We start from the raw sequence: 22,754 nt of genomic DNA on the forward strand, positions 1-22,754 counted from the left end.
GGGGTGAACTTTATCTGAGAGTATTTCATGTGGCCTAGACATTGAAGTTTTAGAGAAGAACGGACTGGAGGTATAGCATCTTTCTGAGAACAAAATGAGTTTTATATGGAAGCAATTTATATAAATATATAAATGGTAAAAAATGCAGTTATAGAATGACCATTTTTGTTTCTTGGCTGCCAAAGCAAATATTATTAATGGGGGTGCTTAAACACTATTTATTGGCTCACAGTTCTGAGGGTAGAAGTCCAAAATTAGGTGACATCACGTTGATGCTTTCTCCCAGAAGACTAAGGCATTCTGGAACTGACAGCTGGCAACCCTTGGTTCTTGACTTTTCTCTCACATGGCAATGCACACAGCAGCCTCTCCTGGCTCCTCAGTTTCTGGCTGTACCCTATGGCTTTCTCTCTCTGGGTCTGAAGTTCATTTTACCAATAAACAACACTAGCAATAAATTAAGATCCATCTTCCTTCAGTTGGGCTACACCTTAAATGAAGTAACCTCATCAAAAGGTCCTACTTAGGATGGGTTTAACACCCACAAGAGTGGATTAAGATTAAGAACATGTTTTTCTGGAGTTTGTAGCTCCAAGCTACTAAGATGACAATAATATGAAAACTAATCAAAGTTTATTTGATTTCAGGCAAAGGCAGAATACATGGTGGTTAAAAGTCAGGGAGACTTAGAGTCAAAGCCCGATTTGTGATAGTTGTGTGGTCTTGGGCAGATTATTCCCATGCCTGTACCATGCCTTGCCTTTCTCATCTGTAATATGGGGTAATATCTTTCTCATGAGGTTGTATTAAGGATTAAAATATTTAGGATATTCTCCGGTACATAGTAACACATACTAAATGTCATGTATCATTTGAGGCATTGTTCATATATAAAAGTTCAGAATGAAGGAAGAACTATACGAGCACTACTCGGCGCCTTCCAGGTGATGCCTGAAGAATTATGCCCACTTTTGGGCACCATGCTTTAGAAGAATTATGGAGTAAAAAGAATGTGTTCAAAGGCAGATGGTAGAGCATAGGACCAGGATGATGAATGGCTGTGAAATACAATCAAACATATTTGAAGGAGCTGAAAGGGTTTTTCTCTTGAGAAGAGAAGCCTGAAGAGTTCATCTAACTAGCTAAAGGACTAATTTAAGAAAAATGGTTTGTTTTTTTGACTACATGAGGCAAAGATACCCCTGTGAGTAAAGAGGGGGATGGATTTCCTGGGGCAGAGGGAGTCTCTTTACACTCAGACATAATGGCCAGGGTCTTTGTGAAAGGGCCTCCTTCCTAAGGCAGAGGTTGCATGGACTGAAGACCTCTAAGACTCTCTTAAATATTAGGATTTTATGGTGGGTGGGATGATGGCATTCCCAATGATTCCTGAAGTCCCTCATGTGCCCAGTGAGTTTACCTAGAAACGGGCAGGGTTTCCAAAGACTTGGCTCCTCTAAAGCTGGAAAGTTATTTGTGTTCCCATCCAGTTTAATGCATCTGTTTTTTCTCCCAGGGCATCAACCAAGTGCCTACATATTGGGCTCATCCATCTTTCCTGAGCAGCAGAATTGGGGGGCATTTCACTAATGAACCTCTTTAGAAAAACATACTTCTCCAAATTAGGTTCTAATTGGGTTAGGAAGCACCAATTGCCTGTGACCTGTTAATATTTGGGTAAGTTGCATCCATCTGAGTGATGTGAGAGCAGACAGCCTTGCTGAGGGCTGGACTGACATGCTCCTAGGCTAACTGCCTACCCTGCCACCCACCCGTAGCCCTCCTCTTTTGAACCTTCAGATTCCCCTAAAGAAACCTAAATCTGAGCCTTAGGTAGCTCTGACTCATCAAAACTGGCCACTGTGGAATCATAAAAGCAGAAATTCCTACAGTCATGTAGGCTTAGGGTTCTGGAATAACAGTTGGTGGATTCTTGAGACTGGAATTGGCCTAAGAAAACTGCTTAGTCTTCCTTCTCATTAGTCAATTCTTCCCCTTGGCAACATCCCCATATTGTAGTCTTGAACTTCTCCTTAAACTCCCCCAATGATTGGGGAACTCACGGCAGTCAGATATCCATTCTAATTTTGTAAGAGCTAGAAAGGTCTTATTGAGGCCAAATCAGTGTACCTTGCTTAGTTTCTTCACTGCATAATATTGACCAGGATGATCATGATAGTCTACATTTACTGTACAATTTAACACTCTAGTAAGTACGTTTTATGATTTAATCCTGATTATCATGTTATCATTCCTATTTCATAGATTAAGAAAACGAGGTCCAGAAATGCCCAGTGATTTGCTGAAGGAGCAGAAGTGGGTGTCAAAACCAGATCTGTACGATTAAAAAAATTGTTCCCTTAACCTCTTCCCCTTACTGCAAATGCAGGCCTGTGGGTCTTGACCAGAGTGGGACGTCCCTAAAGTGGGGCACACATATTGGACCTGTACTTCATTTCAAACCTGAACCCAGGACAAGTTACAGTTTGGTGCCTGTGTGACACCAGTTGGTATGGACCTCATTGACCCAGATCAGAAGTTTTCAAACTATGCTCAGTGTCGCCTTGTGCTTTGGGTAAAGAGGACTCATTTTGGGTGAAGCAGCCTCCAGTGCTATGAGAGGCTAAGAGGAGCTTCATCGGTAGGACCCTAGGACCTTATCTTCAGGCAAACTAATTTTGCTCCTATCCTTTTTATGTACTGGACTTCTGCATAAAATCACAATTGGACAAAAGGTCTCATTGCTCATAGAAGTTTGGAAACTATTGCACTAGATTAGAATATAATTATACTTATATTTATACTCTAAATATAATGGGATATCTGTCTCATGTATTATATTACCAGTCCTTCCCTAAACTTGACTCTGAGAGCACTATTGAGCAACGTTGATTTAATAAAAGAAGGGCTTACATTGTCCTTCATGCAGCAAAGCTTTCTATGTATCTTCTTCATCTATCCTGATTTCTTCTCCAATTTTCCACTCCTCAGCAGCTGCCATCTCTCTGTCACTATCTGGTTCCCTTTTTCTTGACACCTAAATGCACACACTCACACTCACAGCTACCTTCTTCAACCTGATTTTCTCACCTGTCCCCTCCCTGTCCCCACCCATCATGACTCTCAATCTTAGGAGCTTCACATCCTTTTCTCAGAGTTTAGCCCTCTTTCTTTCTGTTCTTCAACCTCCATCAATTATTATACTCAATAAAGCCAGATCTGCTTCTCAGGATTCTCCCTAAGAGAACCTTAGAACAGTATGTACATGTGAATGCTGAATAGCTAACTCTTTCAGTTTTCCAATCACAGACACAACCTCTCTCTCTCGCTCTTTCTCTCTGTCACACACACACACACAGACACACACACACATATGCACACACACTCTCATGCACACAGACACCTTGCCCTTGATAAGCCCAATCACAGGAAATGCCAGGGACTCAAGCCTGTATCAGTGTCCCCAAACTCTTAGCTCTTGCATCTGCACTGGTATCTACAGCTCACCACAATTTCTTGAATTTGACCCACCTCTTTCCTCTTTACATGTAGCTTTACACACTCCATCTCTGAACTGAAATGCTTTAACCATTCTGAAAAGTGACCTCAAGGCCACTACTTCTGCTGGGCATCCTTCCCCTGTACTCCCTCTGTGATCTCTACCACTAGACTGACCTCACTTGCTTACCAATTCCTGGGTTACTGTCTACCTCTTTTACCAGCCTAGGTATATCACGACACCTGGGCCAGACTAGCACCTGGATCACAGTGAGCTCACAAGAAATACTTCTTGATTGGTTAAGTGAATCAATGAGTTTGACTTGTGCTCTCTGTTTCTTCCCCACCCACCTCATCCCAGGAGGCACCTCACATATACACACATTTCCCTTTCCGTTAAAATGATTTCTTTGCTTATCAATGGACAAATATACACTGAACAGCCCAAAGGAAATTATTCAATTTCTTTTGTCAATGATTTTCAAGCACTATATTTTAGACTGAATGATGAAGATAGAAGTTTTTTAGCACCAGAAAAATATTTAAAAATATGAATTTGTGTATAAGAAAAGGAAAGAGGAGAACTCAAAAAAAAAAAAAAAACAAAAAAGGAGAAAGCCAAAAAATGGAAGGAGGATGGGAGGATTGAAGGAAGGAAGGAAGGAAGGAAGGAAGGAAGGAAGGAAGGAAGGAAGAAGGAAGGATGGGAGGAAGGAGGGAGAGGAAAATTGGTTGACTGATTGTTTCTGACAGAAATGGCCATACTCTGGGAGGGTGGAATGTAGAACCTCATCCCCTTAAACTTTAAATTATTTACCCATAAAAGCTGTCTTTGAGTAGCTAAGTCATTCTTGGAGCACTATCAATCTCCAGGCATAAAGCTTGTCCAATGGCCCCTTCACTGGTATTTGGATGTAAATTGCTGGAAAGTCCTGGAGAAGGTGAAAGTGCTGAGCTAATGCCTTGAGGAATCAGGCAAATGAAAACCATCTCTGTGCTGTGTCCCCACCCCATCCATGCCTTATTCTTTAAGATCCAGGACAGGGCCAGATCTGGTCGCCCCACTTGCCTTCCATGTCTTCCTCCCACTCTAAAGACAAATGACTGATGTGTGCAAGCCCTGGATTAAAATGACTACTGTGGCTTATTTCAGCATATGAAGCAGATGGCATTTGAGCAACAAGCAAGCTTTGGGTGTGCCAAATTGAGGGGTGGGGAGCTATTCCATTCACGAGAACTATAAGACATTCCAGGTCCTTCTCCCCGCCTCTGCTGGTTATGCATCCAGAGACATCTCTGGTGGGCCTGTTCCCTAACTCCCTGCTGAGCTCCTGCCTGTATTTGCTACCTCAATCAAGATGTTCCTGGCTCCACTTTCAAGGGGGTTAAGGAGGTCTGATGCTCTCAGCCTGTCTGCCTATTTTTACATAGGCGTCACTCCTTGTCTCTTTCCCACTCTTGTTTATCTTTTCCTTCCCTTGTTCCCTGCTCCATTTTGTTGTAATTTCAGCCACAGGGGAGGGAAAAGAAAAAAGTCAGATATGGAGATATCATTTGGAGCAAATGGCATTTACTGTTAATGTGGCGGCAAATGGTGTCCTCCCTGACTTGTGATATTTTAACCCTCTTAAGGAAGGAAGCGACACCGCAGTTCTCTTCTCTGGGCCCAAAGGCTGGGGAAGGTTTTTCATCTGGATCATTCACTCTAAAGCATGATTTTACCCATTGCAACATTTTGTGGAGGGCATCTGCACTGGAAAATGTGATGCAGCAGCATTTGCAGACAGAGCCCAGGGCTGAGCGTTAGACTCCCTTTCCTGCCCAAACCCACAGCTCACAAGCTGTGTGACCTAGGGTTAAATTTTCCAAGGCTCAGTTTTCTCATTTCTAAACTAGAGAACGTAGCCTGTGCCTTATCTCCCTTCAATGGTGGTGGTGAGAATAGCGTGGGAGTACGAAAACTGTTGGAGACTAAAACACCATACAAATATAAGTTACACTTATGGCTAATTTTTGTTTGGGGGCCCTCAGATTGCCCACTCTGCACATTATTTTTCTTCTTTCCCCATAAGTGCATAACACTCTCTACCTCTAGCTCTCCCTGGATCAAATCCTCCTCTCAGAGACATTCTGAAACCAGTCATTTCCATGTAACCTCATTCCATGTCCCTGCACCTGATTTCTCCTACTCCAGACCAGGTTCCACTGTGACAGCTGAATTATCTTTCTGAAATACACGCCTGATCCTGCTCACATCCCTACAGTGGTCCTACCTGCCTATGGATTTACTTAATACCATCAAGCTGCATTTAGCCATCATTCTCTCTGTGTGCCAGCACAGCTCTAGGTGACAGAGCTAACAAGCAAATGAGTCAGGGAAGGTTTCTGCACTCATGGAGTTTACGTTCAAGAAGGGGAGAAAGAACATTAACAAGAAAATAAACAAAGAAAATCATTTTAGATGGTGATAAATTACATTAACATAGTAAAACAAGGGGACAAGGAAAGAGCATCGTTAGATAGAATGATAATTTAGCTGTGATCCAAATAACAGAAGAAAGCACCCCTTTGTACTGGAGGGGAAAGAGCATTCTGGAGAAAGAAAACAGCAATTGCAGAAACCTTGCAATGGACTGGGCTTGGCATAGTTGTGGAGCCAAAAAGAGGATGGTATTGTGACCAACACGAGGGGGAGCGGCAAGAGTTGGGGTGAATGGGGAAGGCAGAACCTTGTAGACTTTACAAGATTCTCAGCTGCATCTAAGTGCAATGGGAGATCTTTGGATCATATAAAGCAGAGGAATGATATGGTCAGATTTACCTGTTAAGATAGATCACTCTGGCTGCACTGTGGAGAATGGAATTTTTGTGGAAGAAATTCCAAAATTGATATTCAGAGCCTTCCACCACTTAGATCCAATGTGCATTTCCAACCACTCGTCTTATCACAGCTATATGCATCCTGTGCTCTTGTCATCCTGGACCATTTGCTGTTCCCTACATGCCATGTTCTTTCCCACTTTTAATTCGGCTATTGCTGTCCTTTCTTTTTATAATGCCCTCTCTGCTGTCCCAGTGGTCTGACAGGTCTGGCCATGCATTCTCAATGTTGGCATGTGGGGCCAATACCTGGACACACTCAGGGGAATGGAACAGGTGAGGGAGGTAATCAAGGGATAGATATTTAGAGTGCACACACTGTACTGGATTCTTAGGATACAGGGTGAATAGGACAGACACAGTCCTTGATCTCATGGAGTTTATAATCTGAAGGGGGAGGAGGGTAAAGAGGAAACATGAATCGTGTTAGGGAGCCTATATCTTGAAAGATTACCCAGGACTCATCTTTGAAGCTTAGTATTATAGATTTCTGGTCTCATGGAATCTTAAGCTTATGAAATCTAATTATCCCAGCAGAGAAAATATCAGAAATTAGCAATGAATATTTGTCAAATCTCTGTAGGATGGGGTGACTGTATAAACTTAGAAGTGACAGAAGAAACCACAAAGAAAAAAACATAAAGCAAACTGGAAAAATACCCACAGCAAATATAACAAAGGATTTACTATCTTTATTATGTAAAGAACACATGCAAATCAATTAAATTCACTAAGATCCCAGCAAATAAATGAACAGAGGGCACGAACAAACAATTCTCAAAAGGGGAAATACATACAACTGGTTAACACAAGAAAAAATGTTCATGCTCTCTAATAATAAACGAAATGCATATTAAAACCATGAGAAAACATTTTTTGTCCTATTGAATTAGCAAAGTTTAAACAAAAAGAAAATGGTTAATGCTTTTGATCATATGATGATGTAGAGGCACTCTTGCATTGTCAGTAGACATCTAAACTGGGGCAACAGGTTTGAAAAGCAATTTGGCAATGTGTATGAAAAGTCTTAAAATATGATTTAATCTGAGTAATTTAATGGCTGGGATTTTTTTTTCCTAAAGAAAGAATCCCAAAATAGAGAAACCATATATGCCTGAAGATTTTTTTTCCTGGAATATTATTTATAGCAGCAAAATAAGTAAATAAAAGGAACCAAATAAGAAACTAGAAGGTTACTGATGTCCATATAAGGAAATATTCCATAACCATTTAAGAAGTTATTTATGAAATGCTTATTCTATGTGCTACAATTAAATGAAAAAGGAGGACAGAAAGTGAAATTGCATATTCAGTATGATTGTGTCCTTGGAAGCAAATCATACACTTAAAGCTTCCCAGGTTGTTTAAGATGAATAAGGGCATTTCTGAGATGTCACATGCAATGGCTTCAAAACGGGAACATGGACTGGTTGGCCTCGCCAATAATTCCTCTGAGGCTGGAGGTTTGGCAAAGGAAATGGGGAGCAGTCCCAGCTTTCCTTAGGGGAATTGACTTGGTTTTCCAGCTCCTGGGTGAGCACCTAATACTTTGAGGCTGTATGATTTTAAGAAACCTGACTAGGTTGACTTTCAATTTTACAAATGAGGAATCAGAGACTCAGAATGATTCAGTAACTTGCTCTAACAGCACAGATATGTGGTAGAGCTGGTACTGGAATTCAGGCTTCTGAATCCAAAGCCACAAGGTCTCCTATCACAATGTGCATAAGCATCAGTGGATACGCATTTGCATTTATTAGGTGTGCTGCCTCCAAATGCAACTTGGGACTGCTCAACTTCCTGTATGTCTTTTGAGCGGACAAAGTGACCAACCATCCCTATTTGCTTGGCATTGTCCCAGTTTTATTACAGGTCCGTTGGGTACCCTAAATGATCTGTGCTTCACCCTGTTTTGTGAATATATGCTTTGCCTGTATCCGGTGTATCTCCCGGTGTGTGTGTTGGTGTTCTGCTCCAAAGAGGCTGCCCCCTTGGCTCCCGCCTCTCAGTTGGCTCCACGGCATCTCTGGCCCTGGACCAGATTCTAGATGTTCGGTCAGCCTGGTTCCCGTGCAGCTTGCGGAAAGCCCTGGGATCTCATTCCCACGGGCCGGTGTTCCCTTGCAGGCAGCCACCACGGCACCATTCTGCCGGCTTCTTGGAAGTCGATTGACATCCCTCCCGGCCGATCTCCCTGCTTCGCCCAGCCCAGGAGTGGATATGTTTGTTCTCATCACGCAGAAATGCTCTTGCCTCTCGCGGCTTTAATTAGCTCTAATGTGGGTGGAGGCTGTCCTTGGACGGCTTCCCGCAGCTGCCCTCTGCTGGCCGGTCGCCGCATTGGCGGCTGGAGACTGGGTACAAAGCAGCTGTGGTTCCCGCCGCTGAGATGCCGTAGATCAAGAGTTCTGTTTCCCAGAGTGTCTCAGGGATGCAGAAGCAGTTATGAAGAAGGACCTTATTAACAGTGCCGCACACTGAGCAGCCCCAGTCTCTCCTTTCCTGAGTAAATGCATGCAAAATGTCCTCCGTGTATCTGCTGGGAAAGTAGGGTTATTAAAATTGCACAATTCTAACCCTTATAACCTTGAGCAAAAACCTTCACTTCTTTGAACCTCGATTTTCTCATCTGCAATGTGGGCATTGAAAAGGCACCTATCACTTCCTTGAGAAGTTTGAGAACATCTGGAAAGGGCCTCAACCCGGTGCCTCCGGCACAATGAAAACTGAATAAATAGTGACTATTATTAATAATACTATTGTCATTGCGACGCAGGCCAGAAACTGGATGTCTGGGTTCTCTCTGGAGTGACTGGGGAAGGCAACGTGAAGGAAATGCTTTCTGAGTTGGCTATTGATAGATTGCTAAAATTTGATAAACATTTATTTATCACATTATGCCAAGTGTGGTTCAAGAGATGCGAGAGGTAGAGAAATGAGTAGTTCACTGAACCCAAGTCATAGTAACTGTACTAAATTCCAAGTAATGTAGAAAAATTCTTGTATTTAATATAAGTCTGTTTTTTTTAAAAAAATAATAATACCACAACCTCACATTTATCCAGCATTTTTCAGGTTGCAGAATCCTATTCCAGGTCCCTCAATAGATAATAGATGCAAGCACTTTAGAAAATAGACAGCTTTCTATAGAATTAAGGTGATTTGTATTGAGGGGTGAAGTTTATCTACATCCCTCATTGACTAAACAAGTCGTCTGCTCCTCTTAGATTGATCAAGATGATCACAGAATCATAGGAACATGGGCCCTCAGAACTGGAAGATATTTCATCTGCTCTGATCTCCAACCATTGCTGTGTATAGAATACCTGTCAGGTAGGAATCTACAATCTGTTTGAATGCTTTTGGGGATGAGGCACTCACTTCTACCCTAAGTAAGCTCAATCTATCATTAGATAAGCAGACATATTGAGTGTTCTGCCTCTCTTTCCCTATCACTGCCTAAATCTAGACCATATGTTAATCTTGCCCCTAAATATCCCTCAGCATCCATATCATTACTGCTACTGTACAAATATCACTTCCCTCACAATTATAGTAACTTTCTAATTGGATTGCCTACTTGAACTTCTGCTCTCCCTCTTTACCCCCAATCGTTTCTCTATATTGCTTTGTCATATGCTAATCTGATATTGAAATTCTCCTGCTTAAATCCTTGCCTCTCCCTTGCCTGGAAAAGCTCAGGCTTCTTAACATGGCATGCAATACCCTTTACGACCCAGTCCCTAGCCTTCCTCTGTAGCGGGGGTTAGCAAATTATGGCTAGGCAGTCCACAGTTGTGTATACCGTGAGCTAAGAATGGTTTTCACATTTTTTAAAGGTGAAATGTAAAACAGACTATTAGCCTTTTGGTGACAATGGTCGGTCAAAGAGTTGAGGACACTGCTCTTGGCTTTTAAAGCCTACAATATTTACTGTGTGGCTCTTCAGGGAAAAAATGTGGTGACACTTGCTGTGCTGGGTCTGCATCTGCCTCGCCGCCCACACTCAACTTGCCAGCCACCTTGGATGGCGTACCAGACCCCCAAGCAAAGATGTTATGACACACATCTATGTCATTCCCTCTGACTATCTCATCTCTTTGGTAAACCCATATTTACCTTTTAATATTAGTGGTGACGATGATGATGGCTAATGGGTATTAGATAGTTATTGTATTTCAGGCCCTTTTCTAAGCATATTAACTCACTTGGTCCATATAATTAGCCTGTGAAGGAAGCACTATTATCATTATTTCTCTTTTACAAAGGAAACTGACACACCCAAAGATCAAAGTCCAAAGTGAAAGAGCTGAGTTGACTAAAGACCCAGCTCTGATGTCCTCTGTGAAGCCTTCTCAGAATTCCTGAACATAGTTTGCTTTTCTGTTTCCACGACTTACTTGGTACCTACCTGTATTATACACATTTCCTATACAGTTTCACTATTTGTATCAGTGGCCCCCTTCATGCCCAGATGGTGAGCTGCTGGGGGTCAGGGGTAATATCTTTTGCACTTCTTATATCCTTCTTTCCCTCCCAGAACACATCCCCAAGCCTGGCACACTGTTGGTGTTGAAAACACCGCTCAAGTGATTTGAATTGCAGGATTTCCTGCAAGTGGTCCAAGTGGCTATTTTAGGAGTGCCTTGATGGTAAAAGCCCTGGTAGCCTCAGAAGAAGGGCTATTGGCTCAAGAGCCAAAGGATGAGTCAGGGCCCCAAAATTTGAAGCATTTCCTCTAAACTTGATTAATCTAGGAAGGGTGGAAGTGGGATAGATTCTTCCAGGATCAGGTTCTTTGAAGAAAGAAGATTTTGCAGGGAGAACCAAGAGAAGAACTTTCGCAAAAAAGTGAAAAGAAAAATAGCACCCTTATTAAATTTCCTATATGATAGACAATACTATAAAGAATAAAATACCACTTAATTGCAGGAATGACATCTATTGCTTACATTGCTAGATTTAGGAATGAGGCCTAAGTCAAAGGAAGGTAGATATGTAGGATTTATTAGAAATTCTTTAGCCCTGGGTTATTATCCTGCGTCCTCAGAAGTCATCCCAGGTCCTCAATCATCTTCCCTTTCCTTAAGTCTTAGAGTTCCAAGATGAGCACACAGTAGGCATCTCAGTTCACATTCAAGAACCATAGTTGGTTAAGAAGGAGGATACTTAAAGTCACCTGTTCAATGCAATGGAGAGAAATCCAGTTTGAGCTACTTTGGCTAAGAGATTAATTCCCTGGAAGGATACTGGTGTATTTTTGCAAGTCTTGGGTGAGGGTATATCTGGTTTGCAGTGACACCTGGAATCACAGACTCCTTGCAACCAGAACTGCCTCTCTCCTTGTGTCACAAATCTCTGCATGTCAGTTTTATTCACTTCTATTAGCTTCATCCAGTAGGCATAGAACAAGGCTACCTGTGGTTTCCATTACCCATGTTCCATGACTTCTGCTAGAGAGCAACTGAATCTGTTCATTGAGTTTTGGTCTGGAAATCCCAGGGAAAAACTTTTATTGGCCTGGGTTATATCCAGAGAGTACCACTGGGTTAATCAACTATGGCTTAGGACCAGGGCCAAGCAATACTGGTGTGGTCACCAGTGACCCACCCCTGTTTAGCAAAGACATACCCAAAGTTGGGAAGTTGTGGTGAAATGAGTGGCTCTTCCAGTTGGTGTTCATTGCAAAGATATGAGAAATAGGGGCCCAGCAAAGTTCTTATGTGAACTTCACCAAAAAATATAAATTTTTCATAGGCTCTCGCATGAAGGAACTCTGAATTGAGTCTTGGGTCCTCCTTTTAGGAAGAAAAGTTATGGAAAATCTCCAACATGCTAATTTTTTTATATTTAATCCTCAAAGCAACCACGTGAAGATATTATTTTCACGTGAATAAAACTGACACGTGAAGGTATTATTTTCCCATTTTACACACAAGGAAATAATGGCTCTGGGAGGTTAATTAACTTACCTGAAGACACTCAGGTGGGAAAATTCTAATCTAGGGTGACAATCTTGGTCTCTGGGATTCCTGCACTTGTGCTTCTATTTTGTAAAACTGTACCTCCTACTAGCTAGAATGCTAACTTTATTCTTTGGGGCACTGGTTTCTTCTTCTACAAAATGAGAAACTAACATAATTTCAGTGGTCTTTTTCAATTAAAAAAATCATCTTTTCTATTTAATTTTCACACTGATACCTGGTTTTCCCAGTCTCAACAGACATATGTGCTTCTAGCTCTCAGGTAACTGACACATTTCCTATTGTTACAAAAGAAAAACACTCTTGCCCTGTGAATTTCTGGGAGGTAACATAATGGGCTAATCTCTTTCTCTGTGTTATGGGGATAGGAAAGGGCATGAGGGTGAAGTGAGAAAACCCAACCTCCAAGTTCAGTTTTAAGGCTAACTTCTTGTGTGAATGTCAGCCACATGCTTCCTCTTCTGAACCTCCATTTCCTCATCTGTAAACAAAAGTCATGGTCTGTAGTCCATAGCTACATGGATCTGTTTTCATCTGTTGAAGATGAATAACTCAATAACCAGTTCCTGCAGGTGATCTTTAAGTTTGAAAGCTTCCCTCATATCTATTCTCCCAAGTTCTCGGTTTTTTTCATGTGCAACATGATGGGAGATGGATTCAACTTTTTCTTCCTTCTGCTTCTCAAATTCTCAGCCTTTGTCCATGTAAATTCATACCCAACCCTTACTTCTCTTTGCCCACCCTTATCCTGCCCCTACAGGATTTTTTTTTCCTGCACAGCCACCTGAACTGGTCCCTTGTCCCTCTCCTGCCTCTCTCCTCACCATCCCAATGACTCATCCCCCAGCACACCCAGAGATAACTCCCAGCGGCAGGCTCTTTCCTCTGGGCTCTTAAGTTGGCCACACACTGGGCTAAATAAGCTGCTTACCAGCATGGGATGGGATGGCATTTAGAATGGCACATCTTTTTTTAGCTTTGCTTCAAAGGAGAGCAGATTTGTAAGCATGTTTGGAAGATGTCCCTCTTATTTGTGGCTTGGAATTCCAAGGTGAGGTGGGGACATAGGGTGAGAAGTCTCACTATTTCATCCATGTCTCTTTTGGTGCTTCCTAATAGCTAAAAGAACATCAGTGGCATTTTGCCTCAACTCCTAAGACCCTCAAAAATTGTGTGGCTCCACCTAGAACTGGCCTTGGCCATGGGGATCACATCCTAAAGTTCTGAACATAGAGTTAGAAAGTCTGATTAGCCATGTGATGTTGGCAAAGTCATTTGACCTTTCAGAACCTTAAGAATAGAAATAATGACTGTGTTTACTAAGACTTTCAACAATGATAATCTGAGCCAGTATTTACTTAGATTTACTCTATGTAAGATATATCTAAGAAGATTTTTCATGGGTCTTCCCATTTAATTCCCATCACAGTCCTTGGATTGAAATATTCTTATCATTACTATTTTACAGATGAGAAAAATAAATTAAAGAAGTGGAATCAGTTGCCCAATCTAGAAAGTGGCATAACCTAGAATTTAAATTCACTTCTGTGTGACTGCAAAGCCTGTGCACTTAACCATTATACCACACTACTGGGCTATGTTAAGTAGATGATCTTCAGTTATCTCTTGCTTTGTAACAAGCCCATCTCTAAATTTAGTAGCAAAATACATCAGGCATTATATTATGCTTATGGATTCATGGGGAAGGAATTTGGACATGGCAGAGTGGGGATGCATGCTGGGCTTCATAATTCAGCTGGGAAGATTAAAAAATTGGAGACGTTTTATATATGTCTGGCACCTGGGTTAACCCAAGTGTCTACCCTGACCTCTCCATATAGCCTGGGCTTCCAGGTATTTGGGCTTCTGACATGCTGGCTCAGGGACTCCAAGTAGAAGCTGCCTGGCATTTTATGACCTACTCTCAAAAGTTCCATAGCCATGCCTCTTCCCTGCTCTACTGCTCAAAGCAGTTATAAACCCACTCAGATTCAAGATGTGGAGACATCCACCTATACTCTAAACTTTTAAAGATGAAGTTTAAAAGATTTTCGTAGCCATGTTTTAAAATTACTGTGGTTAATGTCAGCCATGAACTGAAGTATCAAGGGACAGCATTAGAGATATGGTTGTCATATAAAGGAGTTTTCCAAGAGTCCAAATTATAGTAGCCAAAAGAGTAGAGACAGCTCAGTCTTGATCTGAGCTGGCACTGATATTCAAGAGAATTTAATCCACTGTCTCCTGTAACACTGCAAAGGTTTTTAGGCATTGGGAATGCGTGAATCCAGTCAGGAAGCAGACGATGTTTCCAATAAAGGATCGTGGTTGAGGACATGGGCTTTGGAATCAGACAGACATGGGTTCAAATGCAAACTCGAGTGTTCCCTAGCTTTGTGAACCTGAGCAAATAAATTGACCTTTCTAAATTTCAGTTACCTCAAATATGAAATAGGGTAATGAAAATAGTACTCATCTTATAAGGCTCCTGTGAGAGCATTAAATGAATAATGCTTAGCATGGGAACTGGAACATGGTAAGCACTTGCAAAATGTTAGTCATAATTGTTCATTCATTTACCTCTTCTTCAAAGAAGTATTTACTGAGTGCTTACTATGTGCCAGACACTGTTATAAGTGCTTATTGCTCTTGTTGTTATCATCAACACACATCATCTGTCTACTTGGAGCATCTCTCTGACTCTCAGACAGAAGCTGACAGTATAGGGGAAGAGTTGATCTGAAAAAAAAGTAGAGGAAAGGGTGGAGTTAGGGCTCCAGCCAAATGTGCTGGGATTCAGAGAACCAAGTCCAGTGGCTGTTTGTACAGACTGAGCAAACCCAGGGGTGTTAGAGGAAGCCCAAGACTCCATTTGGTCATATGAGTTCCAAGAGGTCTCTCCAAGCACACTAGCAAGACCATTTTCCACATTTCCCATTTCTGGGGTGGATGTGCCTAATTTAGATGGAGATGGATTGGAGATTTGCAAGTGAGCTTCAAATGAAGCAAAGTGAGAATGTGCTTTGCAAATGGAATATTTTGACAACATCAGGGGCAATGAGGATGATGTGGCTCTGAGGCTAAGCATCCTGTTACAATTTTCACCATTCTTCTTGTGGCATAAGGAAGAGTATGCTCTGAAGTCAGAGGCTGTTGCTTATTAGCTATGATAACTTTGACAAATTAATTCTTTTCTCAGAACCTCAGTTATCTCATCTGTTAAAATTCAAAAAATAGTAACACCTACCTTAATCCGTGTTAGGATTAAATGAAATACTCCATGTGGAGGCTTTGGCATAGAGTAAGCCAGTGGTTTTTAAAATATCCAAGGATACTTTTTAAGGACTTTTTGCTTTTATGCTCCCAGCCCCTATAATAGTGCTTGATGTGTAGTAATAAAAGACAAAATCAACCCATCTATGGAAATGAGTCCTTGAAATTAGCTTTCAGTCACCACAGAGCATTCTTACACTCAAGTTTGAGAACCACCATTCAAGGTGCCTATCAATGTTGTTTTTTCCTCCCTTCCTTCCTCCTTAAGGATCTTAAGTTTGTTTAACTGGTCCAAAGAATCAAATTACAAAGAAGAGATTACATAGTGAGTAACTGTAGAAGGATAATTTTATCTGATTTACCATTAGCCAGATCTCTGTTGTGGAGATAGAAAGACCTGAAAGGGAGAAGGTCTTGCTTAGTGTAATCAGACAGGAGAATGCTAGGAGCCTCTTAGCATAAGTTTCCAGTCCCAGGCTTCTAGAGGAAACTACCTGCCTACAGACACTGCTTTCTGCTCAATTTGAACCAATGCCTGGTCTGCTTGATTCTCACTGCACTGGAAGGTGACCCAGCTCTTGACAAAATTGGGAATGGCTTCAACCCAAGCAAGATGAACCAGGGTATAGAACTGGACCCCAGTGCCTAAGACGAGCTGGCTCTAGGATGGGATTTGAGATTCAGCTGTAAAACCTGAGAGAGAAGCCCGATTTTCTGACTTTGAAGGCTTTTCCAGTTACTGGCTGTGTGACTTCAGGTCAGTGACTACCCTCTCTGACCCTCAGTTACTTCATCCATCAACTGGAGTTGATAATAATCCTATCTCATTGGCATGGATCATGAGTATGTAGTAAAGATCAGAACACTCCATCAGGCACACAGCACTCACCATTTTTCTCCTTCCTTCTTAATTCCTTAAATTCCACGTAGTTTAAGGGAAAACAAAGGAAGACATCAGATCAAAGAGAATGACTGAGGCTAGAGGTAGAATGGATAGCTCTGCAGCTCTGGGGACAGGAACAGAGGGGAGGGATGTGCACCCTGGGGAACTTCAGAGCCACTTGACTTGAGATGTTCACAATAATTACTCCCTCTTGGCTCATCATCAGCTTGGCAATCAGGGCACCAGCCTGCTCACCTGCTGCTCTGCCCTTGTGGGAGCTGCCAGAGCCAATCATGGGGCATTGTTTCCCCAGCTCCGCTTCTTGAAAAGAGCAGGCAACTCACAGAATCCCGAATCTGGGGTTTTAGGTCTGGAAAAAACTTAGAAACTGCCTAGTGCAGTACTTTCATTTCACTCATGAGAATGAGGAGGTGATGTGACTTGGCCAAGGTCACAGGGAAAGTCTGATCTGGAAAGGGGGTCACCTAATGTTCCTTCATGTTCATTCATTTATTCATTGCCTATTATGGGTGTGGGGTCTTATAGGTCACAGGAGGCAATGTGGATTATATTCTTAAGTTTCTGCCCTTTCCAGTACTTCATACTTCATTCTCTAAAGACACAGGCATTCCAGGGGTAACTCTACTTGAACCCAGGTGGAGGTCTGGAAAGAATTCCTGCCCCACCCTCACACACACCATCACAGGCCTAGATTCCCAAGCCCTTGAAATTATTTAGGACACCAGGATATTGGGAATCCAATTGAATTCAGTGGAATTTAGTTTATTTGATTTGACTTGTACAGAATGAAATGGAATTACTAAACTAAATGGAAATAATTGAATTGAAATATAGCAGATTGGATTGAATCAAGATTAAATGAAATGAAATCAATTGAGAATATATTGAATCATAGGGCTGGAAGAGGATTGGGCATCCCCTCTACCATCCTGCTTTTTGTATACTGAGGGAACCAAGACCAGGAAGAGGTGGAGTTGGAGGGTTGGTGACTTTGACAAGGTCAAGAAAGTGGCTGAGCCAGGCTTAAATGCCAGGTCATCTGGTTCCTAGGCTAAGCCACATTTCTATCCCACCATACTTTCAGAACTGATGAAGTCTAGGACTGGGTTTCTGAAGAAAAGAAGCCAGGAGCCAATAGAAATCAGCAGGTGAAGGGGACTTTGGTATATTTAGGCAACCAATTTTATAACTTCCCAGGACGTCTAGTGACTAACTTACTTGTCCTCTCTTCTGAAGTCGGCTTTCCATGGTACTTCCTCACTAGGCTGAATTGGGTGCAAGAAAAAGAAAGGCTAAAAGCTCTGAAACTTGTGACACAAAGAATAGGAGGAAAATTCTTTGAATGATTCTTTATGAAATTGCATTTACTTTGAGGAATAAAGAAATGATACATGCCCTGAATATCCCTCTTGAATTCCCTGTTATAACACCATTGATCTGAAAGTGCCATTCCTTGGGTAATGTCAAAGAAACAACCTTTGCTGTTTGCAAATTTGCATGTTCTTGGTGAGAGAGAAAGTAGATTTAATATCCACACATTAGCATGGTAACCTTATTCAACCAGCTATTTAATACCAGAATGGGGAGGGGGCAATATGGTTTGAAGGAGGAAAGTTGGGTCAGTGGCCAATGCTATTTTTAAAATTGGTATAAAACACTTTATCCAGTCATTTAAATTTCAAATCCAAAGGTGTCTGTAATGAGCAGGAATTAGTCTTATGATGAAAATGAATGTAATATTACTCTGGATTTCGAAGGAAAAGGTAAATGCTAGCCCATTGACTTACCATCCTCTCTCTACCAAAATTGTCACCAATGATAATCACAGTACATAAAGTTCCACAAATATTGTTCACAACAACTCTGGGTTAGGCAGGCCCTGTGCAGCCTCATTTACAGAGGAGGAATTGAACCTAAAGGTCTTTAACTACCGTCTTGGGTCACACAGCAAATTAAAGGCAAAGAAAGGACCAGATTTCTACTCACAGCTCACCAATTCCAGGGCTATTTCAGACATATGATATGTGGGTAATTTTACAAATCAAGCCACTTTTCATATCCTTGCCCCTTGGCTGTGTGGGATATGGGGGTGGTGGAAGTCATGGGGTAGAGGCTTCAGCCAAGGGTAGCTCTGTTCCATTTCACAGACTTGAGCCACTGAGGGAGCAGCTTTTGGAGAGTGCAATCACCCTAATGAGCTGTGACACTTGTCAAGGTATGTGATCCTTGTTGCTGTGATATGGAGACAATTGGCCCTGCCACAGGAATGGCAAACAGGCCAACAGGCTATTGGCAAAGTGCAGGCTAGGCAAAATGACACACTGAGGGATCGTGCTAGCTATGCCATTCACAGTTCCTCTAAAGTTAACAATCACAGCCATCTCTTACTGCTATGCCCCAAAACTGTAAGTCATGTTGTTTAGGAGTAGATGGAAGGGGATTGGGAATGGATGCTGGCACCCTAGGAGTGGGGTGTCAACCCCTGACCCCACTCCCAAAGGTTTCAGATGGAAGTGATCTGGACACATAAAGGACCACGAAGGGAGACTCCTATTAGACCTACCAAGCGCCAATACTGGGGACAATAGCAGCTACCTCAAAGCTTGACCCTAACCAGAGCTCATTAAAACATTCATGGAAAAACTCCAGTCTAGCTACTGAGTGTTTATTCATTGCATTGGCTTAATTCCCATTTCTGTGTTTCTTCCTGTTCCAGTAATTTGATTGCTTTTCCTTTTTCTTATGATCAAGCCCCTCCTTTGTATGCCAGTTTCTGCAACTTGGCAATAATCATTCATGCCATGAATATTTAATAGCCCCTTTTATGTGCCAGGTGCTGTGTTCTACATCCTAAGGGTATAGTGGTGAAAAAGGTAGACAATGCCCCTGCCTTCATGGAGATTGTATTCCATGGGGAGACAAATAATAAATAGAAAAATGTACATTGTAATATCAGACAGGGGATGTGTCATGAAAACAAAAAGAAAGGGAAAGTATCAAAGGCCAAAGGTGTCAGTTTAGGTTGGGGGTCTGGGAGGGCCTCTCCAAGGATGTGGCATTTGAGCAGAGACTTGAAGGAAGTGGAGGAGTAAGTTCTCTGGGGACAGTGCTGCACGTGGAGGTTGTCAAGTGCAAAGGTACTGAGATGGGGACACATATGGAATGTTAAGGAGTCATTGGAAGGCTGGTATGGCTGCAGCGCTGTGAGGGAGGAGCATGGAGGGAGATGAATACAGAAAGGGAGGTGAGCCTGATTTCCTACAGAACCTTAGAAGCTGGGGTGACCTTGCTGGAGTCTGAAAACAGCCCCCTCCATGTTACTGGCCATTGATCCTCAAAGACTGTTGAATCCACCTGTGAACTTCCTTACTCCAGGCCTCACTGTCTAAGCCAGGAATAGCAATGTTTAAGGCTGAGGGTCACAGTATAGGCTCACAAGGCTCTAGGTTTTTATCCTGGAATATTTTTTTGCTCTCCTCAGGTCTCAGCTGAATTCCGTTTTTGCTCGTCTTGTCTCTGCTGATGGCATTTCTTTGCCCAAACAGGTCAATGTTGTTGTTTGTACTGATGAACTCCAGAAGTACTCAAGGAGTTGGCTTTGCTACAGTAAAAGGGGAGCACTTTGTGATAGAGTTTGTAATTGGAAAGAAGTTTGAATAATTGATGAGTTTTGTTCTTTACTGTTAATGGGCAAAACTGGCACCAACCAACATTTCAGGCTCATTCTCTGCCATTCCCTCTCTATCTTCCTTTTTCTGCAGTCACATCTCAAGTTGGTGAACATTTGCACAATGTTCCCTCTGGCAGGAATGTGTATCTCTCACTGCCCTCCCACAATCCAGGGAATTCTCCACATCCTCTGATGGACTCCCATTGCACCTTACACCCCTCTGTCCCCCGTTTATGAGCTACTGTCATTAGTTCATCCTAAACCTACACTAGAGAGGATCTGTCTGAAAGGCTAGATAGACAGGGTAGTATAGTGATGAAAGCTTGGGTATAGTCACATTGTCTGGGTTTAAATTCTGGTGCTGCCACTTACTAGTTATATGACTTTGAATAAATTATTTAACTTCTTTGTTCCTCTGTTTACTAATCTCTAAAACTGGGATAATGATAATGCTTACATATCACAAAGTTGCTCTAAGGAGATAATAGTTGCTAGTTGGTCTCTTTACTTCTTCTTTGTTCTTCTATATAGCAATCACAGAAAGTTAAAAATGCTTGTCTACAAATCTTTCACATTCTTACTACGTATTTCTTGTCATTCAAGTCTCAGCTCCAATAGCACCTCAGAAAGGCTTTCCTTGGCCATGCTATTTAAAGTAGACCCTTTCTCTACCAAGCCACTCTCTACCCCATTACCCACTGGGATAGTAACAGTGATAGTTACCAAATATCTTCGGTTCTACCCTTTCCTAGGGGCTGGATAGGCTCATTTTTGGTTCCTTGCTGTTAGGTGGGACTGCATGTTCTGGCCAGTGAACAAAAATCACATACGTTATTCTGAGCACTCAATTGCCAATGTAAGACATTCCAGAGTTTTCTGTTCTCTCTAGGGCAAGGTAACTGGCAATAACTGAGATGAGTCTCTGTGTGACTGTGATGAGCAGAGACTCCTTTCCCTTCAGACCCATGGTGCAGAATAAGCCATAAATCTTAAACCACTAAGATTAGGGGGTTGTTTGTTATTGCAGCATAATCTAACCTAATTTGGCTAATACCCCTTTGTTTTACTTATTATTATCTATGAAAATGATTGTTAGTTGTCCCTGAATGGCTATTCTTTCCTTCTTCTATAGTAAAAGAGCTCTTATACTTTAGCTAAGCAATAGCTGCCCAGAATAAAGACTGCATTTCCCAGGCCACCCTATAGCTGGGTCTAACCACATGACAAGTTCTGGCCAATGAGATGTTAGCAGAAGTGATGGTGGCCAGTTCTTAATCTTTCTCTTAAAGAAAAAGGCATGCCATTTCCTTCGTACTGGCTAGGATGTAGAAATGCTGATTGCATTCAACAATGCTCTTATTGATTACGAGAACAAGCAGATAACTGAAGATGGAGATGACCGAACAGTGAGATGGAAAGAACCTATTTTCCTGACACCATGGAATCATCATATGAGTAAAAGATTCCGTATGTCTGGGCTGTAGGACAATTAAAAATGAACTCTTTATCTTGTATAAAATAATGTTTTGGGGGCTTGCTATTAGAGAAATCAAATCTATTTCCTTACCAGTATACTATCCCAAGTTGCTTGCTCATTTATTTAACTGTTAGTGTCTATTCCACACAAACACACAAACGTAGCTTCTATGTGAGCAAGAATTGTTTCTGTCTTCTTCATTATTATATCCATGAAGTTTTACCTGGTGTCTGCCAAAGAGTAAGTACTTGGAAATATTTGTTGAATAAGTGGATGTCATACAGTAATCACTAAATAAATCATTATTGTTATCTTGTTTTTCTTCATACCTCAGCTTCCCTGCTGAGGTATACCATCAAAATGTATGATCATGTGATAATTCCTGAGACTTCTGATGTTTCTTCTGCTTTTACGATCATTACTCTTCCTTCTTAACTACAAAATTCTTTTAAGAACCAGTTATGGATTCAAGTAAGAGTCATAAAGAATGTTGTAGCGAGAAGGGACCTTGGCAGTCATATAACATAACTCTTTCATTTAACAAGTATGTGAGCAAGCCCCAGAAATGGACCTTAACTTCCTATGAGTCACACAGTTAATTGTTGAAAGCAGGGTTAGAATTCAGGGTTCCTGCCCTTTTTTTAGAATGCCTATTTTCATGTGAAGTCCCCAGTCCTCTTGGGTAAGATATTCTTTGACCAGCCATAATAAATGTGGGTATTTTGACTCCTTTAATATTTCCTGCATTGAGATTTTATCATACTACACAATGATATCCACAGTTTTATGCCTTACACTTGTCCACCTTTGGAACCATGGAACCTAAGAAGGCCAAATGCTGAAGCTCAATTAGAAGAAAGTTATACAGCTCCTTAGGTTTCTATGCAAGGTCAATGAAGTTCAGAGATATGAAGTGCCTCCTTCTGGTCACATGGTTCATTTAGAAACACTGGGGAGGAACTCCTTGCCTTCTCTATGGAAATGTTGATTATTTAGGGAGTGTGTGACCTTATAAGGTATCTTAGGGATGCCATTACAAAATACAAAAAAACTAGATGACTTAAAACA

At 41.7% G+C, this 22,754-nt stretch overlaps 1 long non-coding RNA gene across 3 annotated transcripts in view; it reads right to left on the minus strand.

Annotated features, from left to right (window-relative positions):
• LOC143659728 (uncharacterized) overlaps nucleotides 1-22,754 on the minus strand; it is a 51,072-nt gene that overhangs the window by 12,218 nt on the left and 16,100 nt on the right. For 2 of the 3 annotated variants that reach the window (XR_013163683.1, XR_013163684.1), the window contains one exon: nucleotides 11,374-11,557. The exons of the other annotated variant lie outside the window; for it this stretch is intronic. This is a non-coding gene — a long non-coding RNA (uncharacterized LOC143659728). Of the gene's footprint in view, nucleotides 1-11,373; nucleotides 11,558-22,754 lie in introns of those variants that run through there. 3 annotated transcript variants of the gene reach the window in all.

This window comes from Tamandua tetradactyla, chromosome 2 (assembly GCF_023851605.1).
Source record: "Tamandua tetradactyla isolate mTamTet1 chromosome 2, mTamTet1.pri, whole genome shotgun sequence".
NCBI lineage: Eukaryota > Metazoa > Chordata > Mammalia > Pilosa > Myrmecophagidae > Tamandua > Tamandua tetradactyla.